Source organism: Microcaecilia unicolor, chromosome 2, assembly GCF_901765095.1.
Source record: "Microcaecilia unicolor chromosome 2, aMicUni1.1, whole genome shotgun sequence".
In the NCBI taxonomy this organism is placed as follows: Eukaryota; Metazoa; Chordata; class Amphibia; order Gymnophiona; family Siphonopidae; genus Microcaecilia; species Microcaecilia unicolor.
In genome coordinates, this window is record NC_044032.1 from 408,099,281 (window position 1) to 408,123,367 (window position 24,087).

Below are 24,087 nucleotides of genomic sequence, written 5' to 3' on the forward strand. Positions count from 1 at the left end.
CGGTCCACCCATTCCATGCCCATGGCCACACCCCCTCTTTAGCAGCACAAATTAGAATTCACTTGCACCACTTTACAGAATACACCTAGCAAGTTGTGTGTGTAAATTCTAATTAATGCCGATTAGTGTCAATAATTGCTTACGTGGCAATTATTGGTGCTGATTGGCTTGTTAAGTAATTAAATAGCGCACAAAAATCCAGAATATGACAGGATTTGCATACACAATTTTGGTCGTGCTATATAGAATCCGGGGGATAATGTTTATGTCTAGTAGCACTATAGAAATGATAAGTAGTAGTAAAATCTACAAACAAATCATAGGCTTGTTTTTTGGGGATAGCCCAAACATACATATAGTATAAGTTTTTTTATGATAGTTTTTTCATCTGTAGTTGCACTGTTTAAGGTGTAACATCAGCTATATTAAAATATTTTGCTGTGTAAGACATTAACTATTTATAATGAACCTCAAGCTGAACAAAAGTGGTTTCAATAAATTATTCAGCAAAATATTTGGCTGGGATGGTGAGGTTAAAATATTAAAAATGCTCTCGTGATAATCCCTTAAAAGATGATTCATTTGTGCTAGCTTTCCACAGCTTGCTTTCAGCTCTTACAGAACATATAAAGAGCAGTAGGTACCTCCACAGACTAATCTAAGTGGTGCACTGAGGCATGTTTCATGGAGTGAATGAGTGGGCAGGGTGTGTGAAGGTGGTACTGGCTATAAGTGTGTGTGTGAGTGTGTATGGGGGGGGGGGGGGGGTCAGGTGTGTGTGTGAATGCAGGGAAGAGATGTTTGAAAGTGCGACTTGTATATGAGTGGGGGGTTGGGTTATGTGGGGTCAGCGTGAATGTGAGTGCGCTGCTGTGAGTGCACAGAGGTGTAAGGTGTTTGACATCACTGTGAATGTAGTGAAGTCTGCTGCTAATTGCAGTGGGACTATGTGTGTGTTAGGGGGAGGGGGAAATTTTCTGTATGTAACTGTTTGTATGAGGAGGTCACCTATGGGCGTAGTTTGGGGAGGACAAGGGGGGCAGTGCCCCCCCAAACAAGCTGCCACCCCATCCTCCAATCCCCGAGCCGCCAGCAGCCTCTGCGAGAAAGCAGCACGCACGCTACTTTAGACCTGCCCCCGGAAGCCTTCCTGTTCCCATGTAGGCTGGAAGCTGTAGGAGAGAGAAGGGCCTCCGGGGCAGGTCTAAAGCAGCGTGCGTGCTTCTTTCTCTGAGGCTGCCAGTGGCTTGGGGGATTGGAAGACAGGGGAGGGTGATACCGGGCGCCACTGGAAGACTCCGGGGGGGGGGGGGGGGGGGGGGGGAGGGCGGCGGTGGAGTGGGGGCGGTGGCAGGAGAGAGACACGCCACCCCAAATGAAACTGTCAAACTACGCCCATGGGGTCACCACATAATAGCCTGTCCAGGGATGTATTTATCATTGGGCTGTTGTATATTCAGAAAGAGAGTATGTGTGTTTGTATTCAGGGGTGGAAATGTGTGTGTGCTCGGGATGGGGAAGGGCGACTAGGGGGGGGGGGACTGCAGATGTTCTTCCTCCCTCCCCAATCTTGTCAGTAGGAAGGACCAGGAAATAATCAGCAACCTGAGGTCCCAGGGCAAGACAAGTCACTGACTGAAGTAATCCTGAGCCCAGGATGTTGTCTTCCACCTAACCAACTGCCTTCCCTTCAAGCTGAACTCTCTGTTGCTGGCAGCCACCACAAAGCCAGAGCCAGAGTGGAATACTGGAAACTGAAGGAATCTAGCAATGAGATGAGTATGCTGATGTTCACCAAGAGGTCCCAACTCAGGAAGAAGTGGCCTAATGGTTAGTGCAGTGGGTTGCGGACCTGGGGAATTGGGTTTGATTCCCGCTGCAGCCTGATGGTTGGCAGTGGGTTGAGATCCTGGGGAACCAAGTCACTTTAACCCTCTGTTGCCCCAGGTACAACAGTAGTACAATGTACTGCTTAGATTGTGAGCCCACTAGGGACAGACTCAGATCCTGTAAAATGAAAACTGTAAACCGCTTAGGTCTAAGTGGTATATATAGGGTTAAGCAAAAACAGAAGAAAAACTTCACTGAAGGAAAACACCAGGCATCAAACAGTAGAGGAAAAAAGCAGAACCTCTTGCAGACGGTGTCCAGAAAAGATCTTTATTAACATCAATCTTCAATAAAAACAAAGGGGACCTGACACGACTCGTGTTTCGGACCTACCGGCCTGCATCAGGGGTCTAAAATATTACAGTAATGTTTTATGAGACTTTCTAGTATTTGATTTTGATAGTGCCCACTTTTTTTTATAATTTTGATATGTCCTATTTTTTATATTTTTGTTTCTAGAATAGTTTGTGGTAGTCCATGCATACATAGTTTCATATACTTTTTTTCATTTCTCTGTTTTAAATAACTTTTATTTTATGCCATCCCTTATTTTTTCATTCCTTGATTTATATATCTTTTATTTTATGCCAGTTCTTATTTATTCTTAGTTCTGCTGGTCTTATTTGTACTACGTCTTTAATTTTTTATATGTATCTAATGGAGATTGTAATTGAGAATTATGTTTTTAAGTCATGTTTTTTTTTAAATTATGGCCTTTAAGATTATGTTCTGCCTTTTTGTAATCTTTCATTCATATAATCACTTTTTTATGATATTGAAGTCTGTATTAATGCGTTTTATGTTCTGCCGTTCTTTTGCTTTTATATTCTTGTATGTATTTATGCAATTGATTTTGTATATTATGATTTTAATTATACAAGTCAATTTATGTCTTTTTATCATTCATTTCTTGGATTTAATTATGTATATAGTTTTTATGTTTTATTATTTATTTATTTATTTGTCTGTAATATTTTAGATCCCTGATGCAGTGAGCTGAGATGGCTCATAGAGGATCTGTTTCTTGAAGTGGTACTTGATAACGTACTCACATGGGAATTAAAAAAAAAAAAAAAAAGGTTCCAGAACTGCACTACCTATGTCTGATATTTAATTCATCCAAGTTTACACTAGTAGAGATTACAGTGCGGGGGACACAAAACTCAACCAAACAAGAATCCCAACACTTGCAAAAGATGTTTCTCTCTCTCTCTCTCTCTCTCCCTCTCTCTCTGTTACTGCACATCAACTTGTCTAAAATTAACAGACCGACTGACATGGGCCATGTTTCATGATTGCATCAGAGACTGTGATGTTAAACAAGTTGAAGAAGTTATAGCTTGGTCACTGTCTCTGATGCAGTCATGAAACATGGCCCATGTCAGTCGGTCTGTTAATTTTAGACAAGTTGATGTGCAGTAAAAGAGAGAGAGAGAGAGAGAGAGAGAGAGAGAGAGAGAGAAACGTCTTTTGCAAGTGTTGGGATTCTTGTTTGGTTGATATTTTATTCATAGCAACAACAATAAAATGTCAAATATACTGTTCCTCCACCTGATACTTATTAAAAGCATCTTACCACCACTAGAAAGAGAATGGATGAAAACTACTGATTGAATATTCACAGGGGTTTCTCCACAATTGCATTTGGTTACTATATATATCTATGTAAAAAACTAGCAAGCAACTCTTGATTAAGAGGAATGGAAAAAGAGAGAGAGAGAGAGAGAGAGAGAGAGAGAGAGCGAGCACATACTGTCTCAAATGCTTGTATATCACAAGAAAAGAAAACAAATCCTGAAATGGCTCTATCAAAAGATAAGAGCTCGATACAAGACCTGACATATATCTCCCATACAGAAGGGATTTATGAAATGGAAAAAGCAGAACTGAACAATCCGATTAACTGATATAGCTTTTTTTGATGTGTAAATCTTCTCACTGCTATAGATATGCATTAGATGAAAGGTTGGAACTGAGTCCTATTTTATGATAAGTGAAACAGACAATTAAGAAGAGCCTACATTTCAAGTGGGACAACTGCATTTTGAAAACATGTATCTATAGCACGACAGTTGGCAGGCTGGCTGTCACTACTGGGTACTGTGTGTGTGGGCAAGTTTCTAGTGCGCCTATGAACACCATCCCAGTCACAGCAGTGCAAATAATGTAGCACATGGTAGTGTGCCTCAACATTCCTCTCCCCCAGCATTCTCTCTCTCTTGCACAAGAGCATGGATAGAGAGGCAAAGTGGAAGCCAGCCATAGTGCTGGAATTAGACAAGGAACGGCAATGCCATGTACAGCAGGAACCAACCATGGTGCAGGAATCAGGTGTGAGACAGGAAATAAGTATGAAGCAAGTAGAGAAGAACTTGCACCGGAGAAGTACAAGGAACTGGGATTGCAGAGGAAACAGGTCAGTCCTACCAAAAACTTGAGCCATCATAGGTGTGCATGGCTGGACTTCCTTATATACTGCCATTGATAAGACACACCTCTGGATGGTCCAGTGGGCTCCTCCAGTGGCAGGTGTCACCTTCTGCCATTGAGGTCACATTTCTGGGAGCTCAAGTTGCAGTGAAGGAGCCTCTGTAGCTCAGAAGAACAAAAGGACCTCCACACTGGGCAATGCAAGCAGTCAAACACAGCAAAGGTGACATAAATGTCAGACCTTATAGACTTGCCTACTAGGAATGCAAAAAGATCAGCATGCACATTCCTCAATCTCCACTACCCTAACTGCAAAGTGCTAAAATACGTGACCAGTTTCTCATACATTTGTACCCAGCTATGGAACGCACTACCGAAGGCCATAAAAACAACGCAAGACCTAACTATCTTCCGAAGGCTACTGAAAACAGATCTGTTCAAGAAAGCATACCATAAACATCCATCTTAAATACTAAATAATAAGACTATACACGATCTAGACACAACCAAATTCTTATTACTTGATTGATTAACCTCTTTGCTATTAGTGAACAAGCACTATAACTTCAATCCTTATCTCGAATATGATCTCTTCATAGTCGATGACCTAATGTATGCTATAATCCAATTATCACTCAGGAACCTGCATGCAATACGATAATGTATTCTTCTTTACCATGTATGTATGCACATGGTATATATATATATATATATATATATATATATATATATATATATATATACCATGAACTGTTCCATGTATGTTATGTTCCATATATGTTACCATGTATTTATACACCTTAATGCAACACCATTTGTAATTCTGTTACCGGAAATGGCAACCGCCATTACGGTAAATGTAAGCCACATTGAGCCTGCAAATTGGTAGGAAAATGTGGGATAGAAATGCTACAAATAAATAAATAAAATTAAATAAATAAATAAATAAATAAATAAATAAATAAATAAATAAATAAATAAATGATGTTGTAGAAAAAACGTCCGATGGACTTAGAGAGTTCACATCAGAAATTTTATTCAAACATATATGCAATGGACTTGACATGAATTGTGTTTCGGTCGCGAGGGCCTGCCTCAGGAGTCCCTGTATAATACACAAGACGAATTTCTCTGTGTTCTATGGCGTCTAAAAAATGACCTAATATCTGGTATGTCTTTCACCAGACTATACACATCTAGGTAACAGCAAAATGTAGCAGGCAATGTGGTGCGCACTACTATCTTCTGGCAAAAAAAAAAAAAGGAGCTGATGTCTGATTATGTCCTGATGAATGATCTGCCTTGGCACCTCTGGCAAATTGTGTTTTGTGTATAGGCTGCATTGCTCATGAATTTTGGGGACTTAGGGACATGCAGCTTGCAGTATTGCTGGGGACCGAACAACTAGGGTGTTGTGATCCCAGAGGTGATGATCAAAGACATTTGATTAAAGAAATTAAAAATATATCTTTTTGCTTGCTGTATCTTCTGAGGTAGTATTTTGTTTTCCTAAGGAGCAGTTTTGTTATAATGTTATAATGGCGCCATCTTGTGGTCTTTCTGCAGATTGCATTTAATGCTTTTATATAGAATGGTATTTTCTTTTAAACTGATATAAAGAAGCACTGGAGAAGGGTCAAAGCTACCCTGTGGTACTTGGCCTAATGCTTGGTAGCTCAGTGTATTTTGGGTATTGTGGAGTACAACATGTAATGCATCATAAATAGAATGTATATCCTGAAGATTGTGTGTCAAAACACAAAGGGAAAATTATTTTAAAATCACATAACTACTCAGTGAAAACATACATTTTGATTACCTAGAAGCTAATTTTCAAATCACATAGACTTACAAAGTTCCATAGTAATCTGTGGAACTTTGTAAGTGCTTTGAAAATACACCTCCTAGTCACATATAATCTTTCACTTTACTCTCAAAGAGAACATGAAGGCCAAGAGGCTTTGCATAGAATGGATGTACATAAGTACATAAGTATTGCCATACTGGGAAAGACCAAAGGTCCATCGAGCCCAGCACCCTGTTTCCAACAGTGGCCAATCCAGGTCACAAATACTTGGCAAGATCCCCAAAATGTACAAAACATTTTATACTGCTTATCCCAGAAATAGTGGGTTTTCCCCAAGTCCATTTAATAATGGTCTATGGACTTTTCCTTTAGGAAGCCATCCAAACCATTTTTAAACTCCGCTAAGCTAACCGCCTTTACCACATTCTCTGGCAATGAATTCCAGAGTTTAATTACACGTTGAGTGAAGAAAACGTTTCTCCGATTTGTTTTAAATTTACTGCATTATAGCTTCATCGCATGCCCCCTAGTCCTAGTATTTTTGGAAAGCGTGAACAGACGCTTCACATCTACCCGTTCAACTCCACTCATTATTTTATAGACTTCTATCACATCTCCCCTCAGCTGCCTTTTCTCCAAGCTGAAAAGCCCTAGCCGCTTTAGCCTTTCCTCATAGGGAAGTCGTCCCATCCCCTTTATCATTTTCGTCGCCCTTCTCTGCACCTTTTCTAATTCCACTATATCTTTTTTGAGATGCGGCGACCAGAATTGAACTCAATATTCGAGGTGCGGTTGCACTATGGAGCGATACAAAGGCATTATAACATCCTCATTTTTGTTTTCCATTCCTTTCCTAATAATACCTAACATTCTATTTGCTTTCTTAGCCGCAGCAGCACACTGAGCAGAAGGTTTCAACGTATCATCAACGACGACACCTAGATCCCTTTTTTGGTCCGTGAATCCTAATGTGGAACCTTGCATGACATAGCTATAATTCAGGTTCCTCTTTCCCATATACATCACTTTGCAATTGCTGACATGAAGGCCCAGATGCACAAAACTTTAATGACCCTTTAACGACCCTTTAACGAAGAAATTTTCAACCGTAGCATGCATTAAAGGCCATTTTCCGACGACGCTAGCAGCTAACGAAAATGGAATGCAAACGAGTCACTTCCAATTGAAATGTGAACAATTCGCAATGCACTAACCATACCGACGATTGCAACGAATCATTTACCGTGATATATTTAACGTGAAGTCAGACCTGTCGTTAAGGCCTGAGCTGTCATACAGACACTGCTCCCCGCTTCTCCCCGCAGCATAAAAATCTAAGCTGGCATGTTTGAAAATTAAAAAAACCCACACAAACACATGGCTCCCCGCTTCCCCCTGTATTAAAAAAAAAATCAAAAGAAAACTCAAAACTGTAGCAGCCACAGCCCCCCTCCCTTCCTCTCTCTCTATTTCTCCTTCTCCCACAGCTTTGAAAATTAACACTCTGCTCTCCTGTGAAGCCAATTTCCCAGGTTCTGTAAACAACTTTAAGCTGCCCAGGTCCCCCTCCCTTCCTTTGTTTCCCCCAGCCGAGGGCGGGCCCAGGTCTCTCTGCTGAGCTAAAGGGGATCACAGTGAAAGAGGTATTTTGTTAGAAAGGGGAGTTTATGAAGGACGTCCTTTTTGGAGTCTTGAGGAGGACGTCTTCAACTGCACTCTCCTGCTAGGATCATAGAGCTAAACGCTCGCACGTCCTGATCCCCCCCCTCGCACGCCCCCATCTGACGTAAGCAACCTACGTAGGTTTAATACGTTTGTGTTGAAGTTTGTGGTATGCGCAGAGCAGCCAGCATAATGCTTGGCTGCTCTGTGCATGTTTTAGGGGCCGATTACCAACGGGGGTTACGAATCTGTAATGCATTGTACTTTACAATACCGCACCGAACATGTGCAACTTATTTTTTTGGTGCATTCGTTTTTTCAAATTTGGTAAGCACTTTTACGTTTTAGATTTTTTTATGTTTGGTTGATGCATCTGGGCCTAAATGTCATCTGCCATTTAGACACCCAGAGGGGCATAATTGAACAAAAACGTCTATCTCCATGGGCGTTTATCTCCGCGAACGGGTCCGTGAAGGGGCGGACCGAACCGTATTTTCGAAAAAAATAGACGTCCATGTTTTACTCGACAAGTTGTGAGCTGGGCGTTTTTGTTTTTCAGTGATAATGGAAAATGAAAGCGCCCAGGTCAAAAACGAATAAATCCAAGGCATTTGTTCGTGGGAGGGGCCAGGAGTCGTAGTGCACTGGTCCCTCTCACATGCCAGGACACCAACCGGGCACTCTAGGGGGCACTTTTACAAAAACAAAAAAAAAGGTAAAAGAGCTCCCAGGTGCATAGCACCCTTCCCTTGGGTGTTGAGCCCCCCAAATGCCCCTCAAAACCCACCACCCACAAGTCTACATCATTACTATAGCCCTAAGGGGTGAAGGGGGGCACCTACATGTGGGTACAGTGGGTTTGGGGGGGGTTGGACAACTAAGCATTAAGCAGCACAATTGTAACAGGTGGGGGGGATGGGCCTGGGTCCACCTGCCTGAAGTCCACTGCACCCCCTAACAACTGCTCCAGGGACCTGCTGCTGCCAGGGAGGTGGGTATGACATTTGAGGGTGAAAATCAAAAGTTGTGAAACATCATTTTTTGTGGTGGGAGGGGGTTTGTGACCACTGGGGGAGTCAGGGGAGGTCATCCCCGATTCCCTCCAGTGGTCATCTGGTCATTTAGGGCACTTTTTGGGGCCTTATTCGTGGAAAAACAGGGTCCAGGAAAAGTGCCCTAAATTCTCGCTAAAAACGCATATTTTTTTTCCATTATCGGCGAAAGGCGCCCATCTCTGATCGCCCCATAACCACGCCCCAGTTCCGCCTTCACCACGCCTTCGACACGCCCCCATCAACTTTGTCCGCATCCGCGACGGAGTGCAGTTGAAATCGTCCAAATTTGGCTTTCGATTATACCAGTTTATTCGTTTTTGTGAGATAAACGTCCATCTCCCGATTTAGGTCGGAACTTGGGCGTTTTTCTCCTTCGATTATAAGCAGGCCAGTCTCCCAGTCTCGTTAGGTCCGCTTGTAATTTTTCACAATCCTCCCGCGATTTAACGACTTTGAATAACTTTGTGTCATCAGCAAATTTAATTACATCACTAGTTACTCCCATCTCTAGGTCATTTATAAATAGGTTAAAAAGCAGCGGTCCCAGCACAGAGCCCTGGGGAACCCCACTAACTACCCTTCTCCATTGAGATTACTGACCATTTAACCCTACTCTCTGTTTTCTATCTTTTTAACCAGTATTTAATCCACAATAGAACACTACCTCCTATTCCATGACTCTCCAATTTCCTCTGGTACTTTGTCAAATGCCTTCTGAAAATCCAGATACACAATATCAACCGTCTCCCCTTTATCCACATACTTGTTCACCTCTTCAAAGAAATGTAGTAGATTGGTGAGGCAAGATTTCCCTTCACTAAATCCATGCTGACTTTGTCCCATTAATCCATGCATTTGAATATGCTCTGTAGTTTTGTTCTTAATAATAGTCTACCATTTTGCCCGGTACCGACGTCAGACTCACCGGTCTATAATTTACCGGATCTCCTCTGGAACCTTTTTTAAAAATCGGCGTTACATTAGCCACCCTCCAATCTTCCGGTACCACGCTCGATTTTAAGGATAAATTACATATTTCTAACAATAGCTCCGCAAGCTCATTTTTCAGTTCTATCAGTACTCTGGGATGAATATCATCCGGTCCAGGAGATTTGCTACTCTTCAGTTTGTAGAACTGTCCCATTACATCCTCCAGGTTTACAGAGAATTCATTAAGTCTCTCCGACTCATCAGCTTCGAATACCATTTCCGGCACTGGTATCCCACCCAAATCTTCCGTGGTGAAGACTTAGTGGGTTAGCAGACTGAATATCACTGAACCAGCTAAGCTGCCATTCTGCTTTAACTCCACTCCACCCCACCCAACCTAGGGGTCGATGCAGAAAACTTCCTATATGTTTCCTGCAGGTGTAGCTCAGTTTCACCATGGGATAGCAATGCAGAAAGGGTTTTAGCGTGAGTATTAAATGATATTCCCCTATCTTTAAACACAGTAGTGTGTGGATCAGATGAAAGTGGAAAACCTAACTGGGGGGGGGGGGGGGGAGATGTTTTTTTTTAGAAATATCTAGGATACAGCACAATTTGCAGAGGCTACAGTGCCAGGGCTCTATTAAAAGAACAATGAAACAATAACACTGTTATGAATGTTGTTCTCACCTTCTGTTGATGTACTTTGTTACCAAATGGAATCAATGGAACAGTACTATTGTTTTCTGAAACACCAAAGGAAGCCTATTGCATAAACTCCAGCATCTGCCTCACCTCCTCCCCATTGTGGAGAGCACTTCAGGATGCCACACAGAGCCAGATGACACATTATTGGCATGGACCCTCACAATGATTTCATCTGATTTCCAATTTCACTGTAACTGGCAGGACCCGATGGAAAGCTTATGAATTAGCAGCTTTGTATTAAGAGATATAAAAACACCGTATTGTCTTCATTAAAGTAGATCTATTATATTAGCCGAGGCATACCCAGAGCTGTTGCCAGATAATTTGGCATACATGGCTAAGTGAAAGAGTCTACCCCCACCCTGCACACAACATTATAACCTGACAAATAAATAATACTGAGAAATTTTGGATATATAAAAATTTAGAGGACAATTTTCAGGCACAGCATGCCACTGTGATGGCACTGTGATGCTTCCCCTCCTTACGATGACCCACTTCTGGCGGACTTCCTCATTCACTTTCGGCAGGTGTTTGATGAGCCAGGGCATTCCTTCTATGTAGCTTCAGAGCTCCTGTGCCTACAAGGGACCCTAACTATGGGTCAGTATGCCATTCGATTCCGGACCCTGATTTCAGAACTACAATGGAATCAAGAAGCCCAAGTGGCTGTCTTTTGGCAGGGCCTTGTGGGGAGCATTAAGGATGAACTTATGGGGAGGGATCTCCCCATCAATTTGGACTTTATTTCCCTATGCATTAAGATTGACATCTGATTCCAGGAAAGAGCTAAGGAATATGGAGAAAGATGTCGCCCTATAAGTCTGGTATCCCGATTTCAGAAGCCTATACAGTCACAGGCCTCATTCCTCTCTCGCTGTGAAAGAGGAAGCTCCCAAATGGGGGGGGGGGGGGGGGGGGGGGGGGAGGGTGCATTCTCGACTGTTGGAAGAGGAGAAACAAAGTCAAGGAGTGCAGGATCTATGTTTATATTGCGCAAACCCAGGACATTATATAACTAGATGTTCCAAGAAACTGGGAAACTCCAAGGCCTAGGGTTGGTTGGGGAGGCACCCCAGGTCTATTTCGAACTGTTTCAACCTCCATCATTACCTTACCAGTCACTCTTCAGTGGGGAGATATACTAACTATTGTTCAAGCCTTCCTTGACTCTGGGGCCACCGGGAACTTTGTGGATGAATGTCTGATATAGCAGTATGATATTCCTGTAAATTCCCTCAGAAAACCCCTTTGTATCTCCTTGGTCAACAGGGTCCTACTGCTTGGGCACCTGTTGGTGATCACTAGCCCTATTTCTCTTCAGGTAGGCCTCTTGCATCAAGAAACAATAGAAATCTATGTACTCCCTAGATCAGTTAATCAGGTCATTTTGGGGCTTCTTTGGTTACAGAAACATAAACCTTGTATTGACTGGCGGATTGGAGAAATTCTAGCCTTGGGCCCGGCCTGTTTTCATTTCTGCTTAACACCTGTTCAACCTCGGCTAACTCTGGCTAAAACCAAATCATCACTGCCTCCTGGTCTTCCAGCAGCATATGGCACTTATGCCGACATCTTCTGCAAGAAACATGCTGAGACTACCACCTCATCAGGAGTATGACTGCCCTATTGACCTCCTGCCGGGCAAGATGCCACTCAAGGGCAAAGTTTACTTGCTTTCCATTCCTGAAACAAAGACTATGGAAGAGTATATTCAGGAGAACCTGTGGGGGCCATATTCTTTTTTTGTTGGGAAGAAAGACAGATTCTTATGGCCCTGCATCCTTACGGCCCTGTGGGGGGCAGACTCAGGACTGGGGGGGCAGACTCAGGACTAATGTCAGGAAGTATTTTTTCATGGAGAGGGTGGTGGATATGTAGAATGCCCTCCCACGGGAGGTGGTGGAGATGAAAACGGTAATGGAATTCAAACATGCATGGGATAAACACAAAGGAATCCTGTTTAGAAGGAATGGTTCCATGGAATCTTAGCTGAGATTGGGTGGCGACACCGGTAATTGGGAAACAAAATGGGAGCTGGGTAGACTTCTACAGTCTATGCCCTGATTGTGACTGAATAGATAGGGATGGGCTGTAAATTTTAAGGGGCTTCGAAGTTAGCTCCAGAACTTAGTACAAGAACAGTGCTGGGTAGACTCCTATAGTCTGTGCCCTGAGAAAGGCAAGGACAAATCAAACTTGGGTATACATATAAAGTATCACATACCATGTAAATTAGTTTATTTTGTTGGGCAGACTGGATGGACCTCTGCTGTCATTTACTATGTTACTATGTTATAGTGGCCTGAACGCTATCACTATTAAGAATAAGTACCCCTTACCGCTCATAACAGAGTTATTTGACTGTCTACAAGGGGTGACCAAACTTGACCTCTTCAGGGCCTATAATCTAATCAATATTCGAGCAGTTGGCCTTCAGTACACAGGACATTATGAATATCTGATGATGCCTTTTGGGTGATGCAACAGTCTGGCAGTAATTCAGAACTTCATTAATAAGGTGTTTTGAGACCTCCACTACTCCTGTGTTTTAGTGTACCTAGATGACATTCTAGTGTTTTCTACATCATTCCCTGAGCATCAAATCCATGTTAAGACTATGCTACAATGTCTGCGGGAGAACAGCCTACATGCTGAACTGGAGAAGTGGTCCTTTGAGCAGATGGCCCTTCCTTTCTTGGGATATATAATTTCATCCTCAAGCCTCCAAATGGATCTGGTCAAATCTGCTGCTATCCAAAACTGGCTGCAACCTATGGGCCTCAAGGCCCTCCAGAGATTTTTGGGCTTTGCAAATTATTACCAACAATTCATTCAGAATTACTCTAGCCTTATGGCCCCTCTTACCGTCCTCACTCGAAAGGCAGCAGACATACGCAACTGGTCGCCTGAGGCCCAGTAGCCTTTTCAAAGCCTAAGGAAGCCTTTCTATCAGCCCCCATGCTACAATGCCCTGATATCTCACATCCCTTCTTTGTGGAAGTGGATGCCTCCTCTGTGGAGACATCTACTAGAGGGGGTTTTGCATCCTTTCATCATTGCTCACAAGAAGTTATTATATTTACAGGAGGCCAAAATGCTGAACCGATGCCAGGCCAGGTGTGGCAGGGGGTGGGGCATGTGTCCTCTTTTTGAAGGGAGCAAATATGGTAGCCCTAGTTGTTCCAGACCTGATCTGTCTGCTGCTGGGCTTGGCCCTTGCCACTTCCAGTTTGTCTAGTGTCTTTGCCAGCAGCTGTCAGTGAGGGACCGTGCTGCACTTGCTCCGCACAGGTGGAGCTAACCTTGCTATGGTCCAAGGGTTCACTTTCCTTGAATTGTGACAGATAGCTCTACCTCTAGCCAATCCATGTTCCGTAACTCCCATAGGGGTCCTTTTACTAAGCAGCGGTAAGCACTAACATGTGCTTACTGCAGTGTAAGCGGGTTTACTGTGGGACATGCCATGTGCTAAAAAATATTCTATTTTTTTGTGGAGGGGCGTGTCTGAGTGGGAGTCTCTAAGCTAATTAGTTAGCTTCAACACACTGATCAGTGCATGATTAGCACATGAGCCCTTATCGCCTATAAAAATAGGTGTCATTAAAGGCTCACGCAATAATCTTTTTTAATGGCCACATGCTAATGGCAACAGTAGCACATGGCCATTAATGCCAGAAATAGGAAATTGGCCATTTTCCAGCTGTTGGAAAAAATGGCTTTAGTGCAAAGGAAAGACCTGCTTACGGGAACACTAAGGCCACCTTTGTAAACGGACCCTATAATAATTAACCTGTCCCAGTGTATAAAATCTGATCTACAGAACTATTAAACCCCAAAATACTTCATAAAAAGCTATGCTTTCAATTTAGAAAAATGTAAATAAAAGCCTTTCTTTGAAACCTGGATTGGAAACAAATTCCAGTATTTAGCACACAACCCAATAATGCGTAGTCATGTACACAGCAATCTATATTCTTAGACAACTGGCAGAGACGCATAAAAACAGTGGCACTATGCCACCGTTTTCTTGGATTCTGTTTTTTTATTTGAGATGGTAAATATTCTGGACTTAAACTATGTAACAGTTTAAAAACGAAACATATTATTTTAAAATCAATTCTTGCTAATTTTGGCAACCAGTATATGTTATCAAATATGTGACCACAAAAAAATCAGCTTGGCATCTGTATTCTGAAGAAAAGCCTCCTTGGGAGACCTCAATAAACAATGATATTGAAGTCCAGTTGTGCCAATATTATTGCTTGGATTATTAAATGCAATTTGTCTCACTGATCTTTATAAATATTTGTCACTGTTCCTTTCTTACTTGTTTCATAGTAAAATAAGCGTCTATGATCACCTCAAGACTCTGTATCAATGAACGCTGAGGCAATAACAATTCCTACCAAGTCCCACATTAGGTGCCTCTTGATGCCTATTCCCACCCCATATCATTTTAGTTTTGTCAGTATTTAATTTAAGGCAGTGAGACTACTACCTGAAAAAAAGCATTGACCCTCTCATAATTATAGGGTAACAATTCCTAAAAAGGAATAAGGATTTGACTATCATCAGCTTAAATATAATTGGTGATAGCAGAAAACCTTATTATAAGTTTGTCAATCTCAAGAAGTCTTGCTTTCCATATCGATTCTTTAAAAAAGGTGAAAAACTAATTGTAAGCCACACCAGTCATTTCCAAATTTTTTATCTTCTTGTCATGATTTATAACATCAACTGCTGCAGAAAGATCTCACTGGAGGACCAATACTTCTGTCTCTGTATCTACCACTTTTCTCAAGTCTGTTAACATGGACTGAAGAGCCAACATACCTAAGCGGTGTCTTTTAGAGGTATGACCTTCTTAGTTCAAAACTAAAGAAAAAAAAAAGGCAATAAGCCTAGTGGTTAGTGCAGTGGACTTTGATCCTGGGGAATTGAGTTCGATTCCCACTGTAGCTCCTTGTGACTCTGGGCAAGTCACTTAACCCTCCATTGCCCCTGGTACAAAATAAGTACCTGAATATATGTAAACTGCTTTGACTGTAGTTGCAAAAACCTCAGAAAGGCGGTATATCAAGTCCCATTTCCCTTTTAACCCTGATTGTTTTGGATCTGAAATATTAAAATATAATAGTGTAGTAATTGGCTGGCTGTAATAGATTCTAACAAATTAGCCAGTAATGGTATATGGCCTGTGAGGTGATGAATCGTGCAAGATACACCAGCCTGTCCAACATCCTTTAACCTAGGCTAGGGGACAAAATAATATCCCCTACGGATACTGGAAAAGTTACATACCCTAAAACTTGATTAATTAAAAAAATGTTAACCAAATTATCACCTTCATTGATATTCTCTTAAAAAGGGAGGCTGGGCAATGGTCTAAGTCACAACTACCCTATTGCATATTTAGGTAATGCTTCACCTACAGTTCACCCACTAAAAGAAACTTGTCCCATAAACAGTCTACCGAGACCCCTTAAGAGCAGTCCTCCTCTTGTTCCAAGGGTGAAAAAAAGCCATCTGTAAAAAAAAGAAAAAAGCAGCCATCCTGTCCTAACCCCATGTCCCCCTCTCCCAGATCAGAATCATACAATTGAATAAGTAAATAGGCTCAAATATTATCTTTGTTTAAAAAAAAAATTCAGCTGATTCTGAAGCTGTTGGAAACTCCTGCTCAACATCCTTCCCTGAAATGTTTGTCTTAGACAGGGATTTCACTTTCTTAAATAATGTTTGACTTTCCTTATCACTTTTCTAGATCTCTTGGGCATAGAAGACATATAAGTTTTTTGCCTCTTCAGTACTCTGATTATAATAATGAATTTGCATTCTTTTATCCCTATTCTCTTTCTGGGCAGAAGGTAACCAGGGGACACTCAATGAAATTGCATGGAAACACTTTTAAAACAAATAGGAGGAAATAGTTTTTCACTCAAAGAATAGTTAAGGTCTGGAACTCATTGCTGAAGGATGTGGTAACAGCTGTTAGCATATCTGGGTTTAAAAAAGGTTTGGACAAGTTCCTGGAGGAAAAGTCTATAGCCTGCAATTGAGATGGACATGGGGGAAGCCACTGCTTGCCCTGGGATTGTTAGAATGGAATGCTGCTACTAATTGGGCCTCTGCCAGGTACTTGTGACCTGGATTGGCCACTATTAGAAGCAGGATTCTGGGCTAGATGGACCATTGCTCTGACCCAGTATAGTTATTCTTATGCTCTTTTTCATCTTCCTCAAATCTTTGGAGACCCAATATGCTTCTTTGCCTGAGTGTAGCTGACTTTGCTTTGCTATTGAAAAGATAAGATAAGATTGTTTGCCTTGGAAATTTGGGCCAGCTGATCTCAGTGACTGGCCAAAATTTATGGGTTTATGTGGAGGCTCACCAAGAGAAGTTCTGGAACTTTCCTAATTTATTAGTATCACTCATTCACCCAACTTTAGCATTGTATATTGAGTGGTCTGACTTATTTGGATTAGTTGGCTGAAAAACTGCTGAAAGAATACTGGAAAAGTTATCTGATTATCTTATAAGGGGATTGAGACCTAGAGCATTTGTCTATCGTATTGTTTAATGTGCATGCAAAAAGAACTGCCTAAATGTTAATGCTGAGTTTGTACTTCATGTTACTTTTCTGCTTCCTGAGTGATTCACATCCTATTGGAGTGTTGTTTTCATCTTTTCAACATGCAATCAATCCTGGAACTTTTAAAAGTCAGGTGTGAAAGGGAAGTGAGTTCAAGGTCATCACTAATAAAATAAACGAACCATGGGTCACAAGGTTGTTTTGCACACAACAAATCATGGTTGTATTACAAAAAAATGCAAATGTGAGCTTGGAATCTAACTGCTGAGAAGCACATTACTTTAACCATATGCATGGACTGTCACGTAACTGTCTTAAACTTGACACACACCCAAATTTATAAGAGTAAGTATTAGGGGCGTGTAGCCCCCAAATTTTCATGTCCTTTAATTTCACATGTTGCTTATGGGAATTTTAGTTTTGTTTGCTTGGTATTTTTTTTCAATACAGGAGCAGTATTGTTAAAAATGTGCACACTCTCAGAAAGAGTGCATACTATCCCAAAAAAGTACACACACTCCTGAGAATGTGTGTACTGTTTGAAGAGGGAATTCAAGAAGTGTTGTTAATAGTATACATTCCCCTGAGAGTACATACTGTTTCAGGGGACTGTACACTATTAACAACACAAGAAAAAAATCCCAATCTTTGTTTTTTTAAACTGTTATTTTGACCAAAAAAAACACCAAACGACATTTCAAACAAATGCACTTCCTTATTAGGTATACCAATCATCTTCCCCATAGCCAATCTTTAACACATTTGGGGGGGGTCGAGTTATCTGCATCAGGTCCTAGTTTATTCCTATGGGCCCTGTTGCAGATAACTCAAGCTAATCTTTAGTAAAAGACCCCCCCTTGATTATGTGTTCTAAGGAATGTGCATTCCATTTCCATTACTGATCCTATATAGTAGGTATGTCAAACTTGTGACTAATGATGGTCCACTATGGCAGCTGTGCATTTATACATTCATTGTCCCTATTCTCATTACAATTACTTAGGAACTGCTGGGCTGTACTAAAACATTCATCTCCCTAGTCTCCCCATCACAATTACTTAGGAGCAAAATTTACATTATGGAGCTTATTTTCAAAGCACATGGATGTCTCAAAATGCCCAAATGGATGTCCATTTGCTTGAAAAGCCCAAATCCTGATTTTGCAAAGGCAGAAAAGGGACATCCAACACTGCAGTACATTCAAATAGCAAGGGGACATGTTGTGGGCATGTTTTGGGCAGGATTAGGGAGGACCCAAAATCAGGAAGTCTAATAGCGTTTACCGAAGGGGAAGAACCATCCATGCCTAAAAAGAAGAATGTCCTATGTTAGACCTGTTTCAGTCATGTCCAGGTTACAAAACGTTGCTCTGATAGATGATCAGCAGACCACTGGAGGGAAGAAGGCATAACACCTCCTTAATCCCCCAGTACTTGCTGTCCCCTCCTCCTCTGAAAGTGAAACTGAAAGGGGATACTAGACTCTATGACAGCTTCAGGTATTATTTATTTGCTACATTTGTACCCCACATTTTCCCACCTATTTGCAGGCTCAATGTGGCTTACATTATATTGCAAAAGATATAGTTATGAACAGAGTAAGAGGTTTGTTCTAAATTAACATATTACTATGTAAGAATTAAGGAAGATATGTTTGTGGAATAATTTACATAACACATAATGAAAAAGAAAAAAATATGATAATATGGCTAATATAATCAGTTTAGAGGGATTAGTAGGTGGTTGGTTTAGATATTATGGGCATTCTTAGTGTAATCCTGGCTTATCCCTCAATTGGGGCCATCAGCTGAGCTTCCCGGGTCAAGTACCCAGAATCAGGATTCACATAAACACAAGTTGTAATTTGATCGACCTGGGTGCAGGCCAGGGCCAGACTAACTTCGGTAGGCCGAAGGGCACTTTTTCTCTTGGTACACTTTTTTTCACTCTCACTCAAAAATATATCCAGCAGCCTCAGTGATAAACTTCAACTTGCTTTACTAAACAATGACTTGGAAAAACAGTTCATGAAACACATCAACTTGGTCTGCATAATCAGGGCATCAGAAGGACACAGAACAGCTTCAGACATTTATACCAATGATTTCAGTCACAATCAGCTTTATCACAATCTCCAATAACTCTGTCCCATCCCAGACCAGGGTTCTTTTGAGTGTTAATGAAAGTCCTGCCAGAAGTGAGGCTCCTCTGCTCCAACTTCTCCTACCTGGGGTGTCTTCTTACCCAAGCACCCCTTCTCATTCCCAGAAACAGAAAAATACCTACTCTACCTAAATATATAAGCCACCTACAAGCCTGAAGGCTATTAAAGTGGTGTACATCCAGGTACAGTAGGTTGTTTTCTGTTCATGGAGGGCTCACAATTACAACATAAAAGAGTTAAAGTAAGATTTGAACTGTCCCTTGGATTAAAGTTCACTGCACTAACCAATAGGCTGCCCATCTGCTCTTCAGGGAAATCTGTGTGACCATTCTTCTAAGAATGCTGCATGTCCTTGTCCCTGCTTTTTTGCTGTTCATATGTTGGACGTTCCGGTTTGTAAAATGTTCATGCTCAATGTCCTCAGGATACGGACGTCCATCTCATGTATTTTCGAACAGGAAAAACTGACATGTTTCCTGTTGGAAAATACATGTGAGATGGACATTTGTTTTGGACGTTACAAACTGGATGTCTCTATTCTGACTTGAATGTCCTTTTGAAAATTCTCCTTCACATAATTAAATGTTAAATTTAGAAAACGCATTAGATATTATAGTGTGGGCTGCATAGAAATTCACTGTGGGCTACATTTTTGACACACCTGCTATACAGTATCAAACAAAACAAAACAACCTGAAGAAGCAAGGAGTATGACACTGTACCTGTTTAGAGGTAGTATTCCCTATAACGGTATTTCACAAACTCCTGATTTAACACACCTTACAGGTAATTGTTCTGTGCATGATACAGGGAACACTGCACATTGTAGATGATCAATAGGAGAATCATGTGGATGATACAGGGAACTCTGCACTCTGTAGAAGATCGATAAGAGAAACCTGTGCATGATACAAGGGAACACTGCATTCTGTAGACGATCAATAAAGGAATCATGTGCATGATACAGAGAACACTGCACTCTGTAGATGATCAATAAGAACTTGTAGACAAACATGGTTTAATGGGACAGAGTTAGCATGGGTTCAGCCGAAAGAAGTGTTGCCTCACCAATTTGCTTCATTTCTTTGAAGGCGTTAATAAACGTGGATAAAAGTGAGCCAGTTGATGTAGTGTATCTAAATTTTCAAAAAGCTTTTGATAAAGTTCCTCATGAGAGACACCTGAGAAAATTAAAGTCATGGGATAGGAGTCAAGGTTCTGGTATGGATTAGGAATTGGTTGTTAGACAGAAAACAGAGGGTAGGTTTAAATGGTCATTTCTCTCAATGGAGGAGGTGGAGTGCGGAGGGATCTGCACTGGGACAAGTGCTATTTAACATATTTATAAATGATATGGAAATCGGAAAGACAAGTGAGGTGATTAAATTTGCAGATGGTACAAAACTACTCAAGGTTGTTAAAACATGTACAGACTTTGAAATATTGCAGGAAGACCTTAGGAAACTGGAAGACTGGGCTTATAAATGGCAGATGAAATTTAATGTGGACAAATGCAAGGTGATGCACATTGGAAAGAATAATCCGAATCATAGTTACCTGATGCTTGGGTTCACCTTGGTGGTCAGTACTCAAGAAAAAGATCTGGGTGTCATTGTAGATAATATGCTGAAATCTTCTGCTCAGTGTGCAGCGGCAGCCAAAAAAGGAAACAGGATGCTAGGAATTATTAGGAAACGGATAGTGAATAAGACCGAAAATACTGTAATGCCTTTGTATTGCTCCATGGTGTGTCCAACACCTTGAGAATTGCGTTCAGTTCTGGTTGCCATATCTCAAAAAAGATATAGCGGAATTAGAAAAGGTTCAAAGAAAAGAGACCAAAATGATAAAGGGGATGGAACTTCTCTCATATGGGGAAAGGCTAAAGAGGTTAGGGTTCTTCAGCTTGGAAAAGAGATGGATGAGGGTAGATATGATTGAGGTCTACAAAATCCTGAGTGGTGTAGAATGAGTAGAAATAAATTGAGTTTTTACTCGTTCCAACAGTACAAAGACTAGGGGATACTCGAGGAAGTTACATGGAAATACTTTTAAAACAAATAGGAGGAAATATTTTTTTACTCAATGAATAATCAAGCTGGAAGATGTGGTAACAACGCTTGTGTATCTGGATTTAAAAAAGGGTTGGACAAATTCCTGGAGGAAAAGTCCATAGTTTACTACTGAGACAGAATTGGGAAGCAACTGCTTGGCCTGGGATTTGTAGTATGGAGTATTGCCACAATTTGGGTTTCTGCCAGGTACTTGTGACCTGGCTTGGCCACTGTTTGCAAAACAGGATACTGGACTAGATGGATCATTGGTCTGACCCAGTATGGCTACTCTTATGTAATCATGTGCATGATACAGAGAACACTGCATTCTGTAGATGATGCTCACAGCATTGAGCTAAATTAGCCTGAGATATTCAGTGCTGGGGCATATCCACCCTCTGAAACTTGAATATCCAGGTTAGTGTAGTTTTTTTTTTTTTTTTTTGAAACATCATGTTTATTGATTATGCATCAGACCATACAAACATGAAAACAGTGATCAAAATTGTCCATACATTAAAAGCACGTATGTATGAAGCATAACATTTTTTAAATATGAGAACTCTCCCCCCCATACCCCCTCAGTCTGCTTCCCATTCTACAAACAAATCATCACAGTGGGAGTTTAAGTCAGGAAATCATTCTGGTCCAGTAAAGCAAATGCAAAGGAAAGAAAAATTAGAACATGGAAGAAAGAATAACAAAAGAAGGCATGTAGAATCAGGTTATACAGGTACTTTGTTATCCAAGGTTTAGCTGTGGGAACATATGGCCAGAAAACGATTCCATAAAGAAACATAGACTAACCATTCCAATGAGTGACTTTTGGCATATGATTTTGAGTTCATAGGATGCGATCTCCTTCATCCGGAGAACCCAGCTACAGTAAGGAGGATCCTCCGGGAGGACCAAAACTAAAGGATGACCTTTTTGACCAGCAACAGCGCAATGTATTAAAATTTGAGCTGCCCCTTTGTTTTGCTTTTTAATTCTGAGCAAAAGGTTCTTTCGGGTATATCTCTGTCAGACAGATACTATAGAGGTGGTCAAAGGTTATTACATAAACTTTATTCAAATAAGTAAATCATAAATTATACATCACCGCTTGAGTTGCAGACAACATCTTTGCCAGCGACTGGGAGGCTCCGGTTGCAGTCAGGCAGAGAGTCTGAGCGGGCACAATGGACCTGGGCAGCACGTCTGCTCCCAGTATGAAGCCTCTATCTGTCTGCCCTTAGCTCCCGTCTTTTATACCTACCAATAAACATGATCTCATCATTTAATTGAATAAGGCTGACGTGTATTTAAGGATGTGACCGTTTCTTAATGCATCCCCAGGAACTGGCCAGGTTTCCAGAGATTCATGTGAAATGTCATCCTTAGCCCTAAGCATGTTGTTATTCCATTTAGTACAAATCACTTCATCATTTAATATGATAATGCTATCAATTCCTTTCCTGGGAGTCCATTATATAATTTCAAGAGAGCATTAACTATGATAACAATACTTCATTATGTACTTTCAAGAAACATTAAATATAATAGGCAGAATAAGAATAGGGCCACGAATAGAGCCTTAGGGAACTCTGGATGAGAGGGGCATGGGGGCAAGGATAGTGTCTGAAACCAGAGGACCCTGAATACTCCTAAAGATGTTGAGACATGTTCATCAATTAATTGACAAAGCAATTTTCCAAACCAAGTGACTTGTAAGAGCTAACAATAGAAAATGACAAAACAATTCTTATATATTACCTGTTGCTTTCCTCTCCCTCTCACCCCTTCCAAAGCATCTTCATAGTTTCACATAATCTCTTCATGCCACTCCATCTTTCTATGTGTTGTCTATAATACCACCAGTAAGAACCGAACCAGGAGAATGTACCTGCTGCAATCTATCCATGAAAGAGGAGCACCCTCAGAAACGTAAACACCCACGTGGTAGCCTAACTAGACCACTAACGGTTGAACTATTGCACTTCATTCATTGGGTAGCTCACTCCTGTGATATTTGTGTGCAATAATGTGCATAAATATGTGCTAAGTGTAATTGTGCACCCTTTAAAATACTAATCCAATGCACTGTTATAAACCAACTGAGCCAGCCTGAAATTTCAATCGCAGCAACATATATTATGATAATAAAGTAAATGTTAGTACTTATCTTATGAGCCCTGTGTCAATAGACCTCCAACACTAAGGGCTCCGATGTTTAAAACACTTGCAAACAATCAGGACAAGACTGCTCTCCTCTATGGAAAAATATTCGCCCAACACCGCGGGTTTCAGATGAACTTTCTTCAGGGACTTGGGCTAGCGTTGTCCTTCCTCGACTATACCGCCAGCCCAGTTGACAATCCACAGCGTAGTACTAATAAAGGCTCCAAGGAGGCGGGGAAACTCAGGAAATTAGATTGTAAGCTCTTTTGAGCAGGGAGTGTCTCTTCATGTTCAAATGTACAACGCTGTGTACGTCTAGTAGCGCTTTAGAAATGATAAGTAGCAGTAGTAATGTCAATGCACGTGTGATGTCACTTCTGATTGCACCAATACCTGCCAATTGTTACTCCAGAAACACTGTGAGAAAGCCACTGGGAAAGAGCTTGCAGTACAATTGAAACCAGCGTGTACCTATTTATGGCCTGAGCCCTTAATGCTACCCATTGATCTAGCGGTAAGGGCTCACATGCTACACGTGTGGTGACTGGTCGGCACACGCCAACTGCCAGTAATGCCAGAAATGTCGTGACCGGTAGGAAATAAAACAATTATTTGTCCTGGCAGAATGGGCGC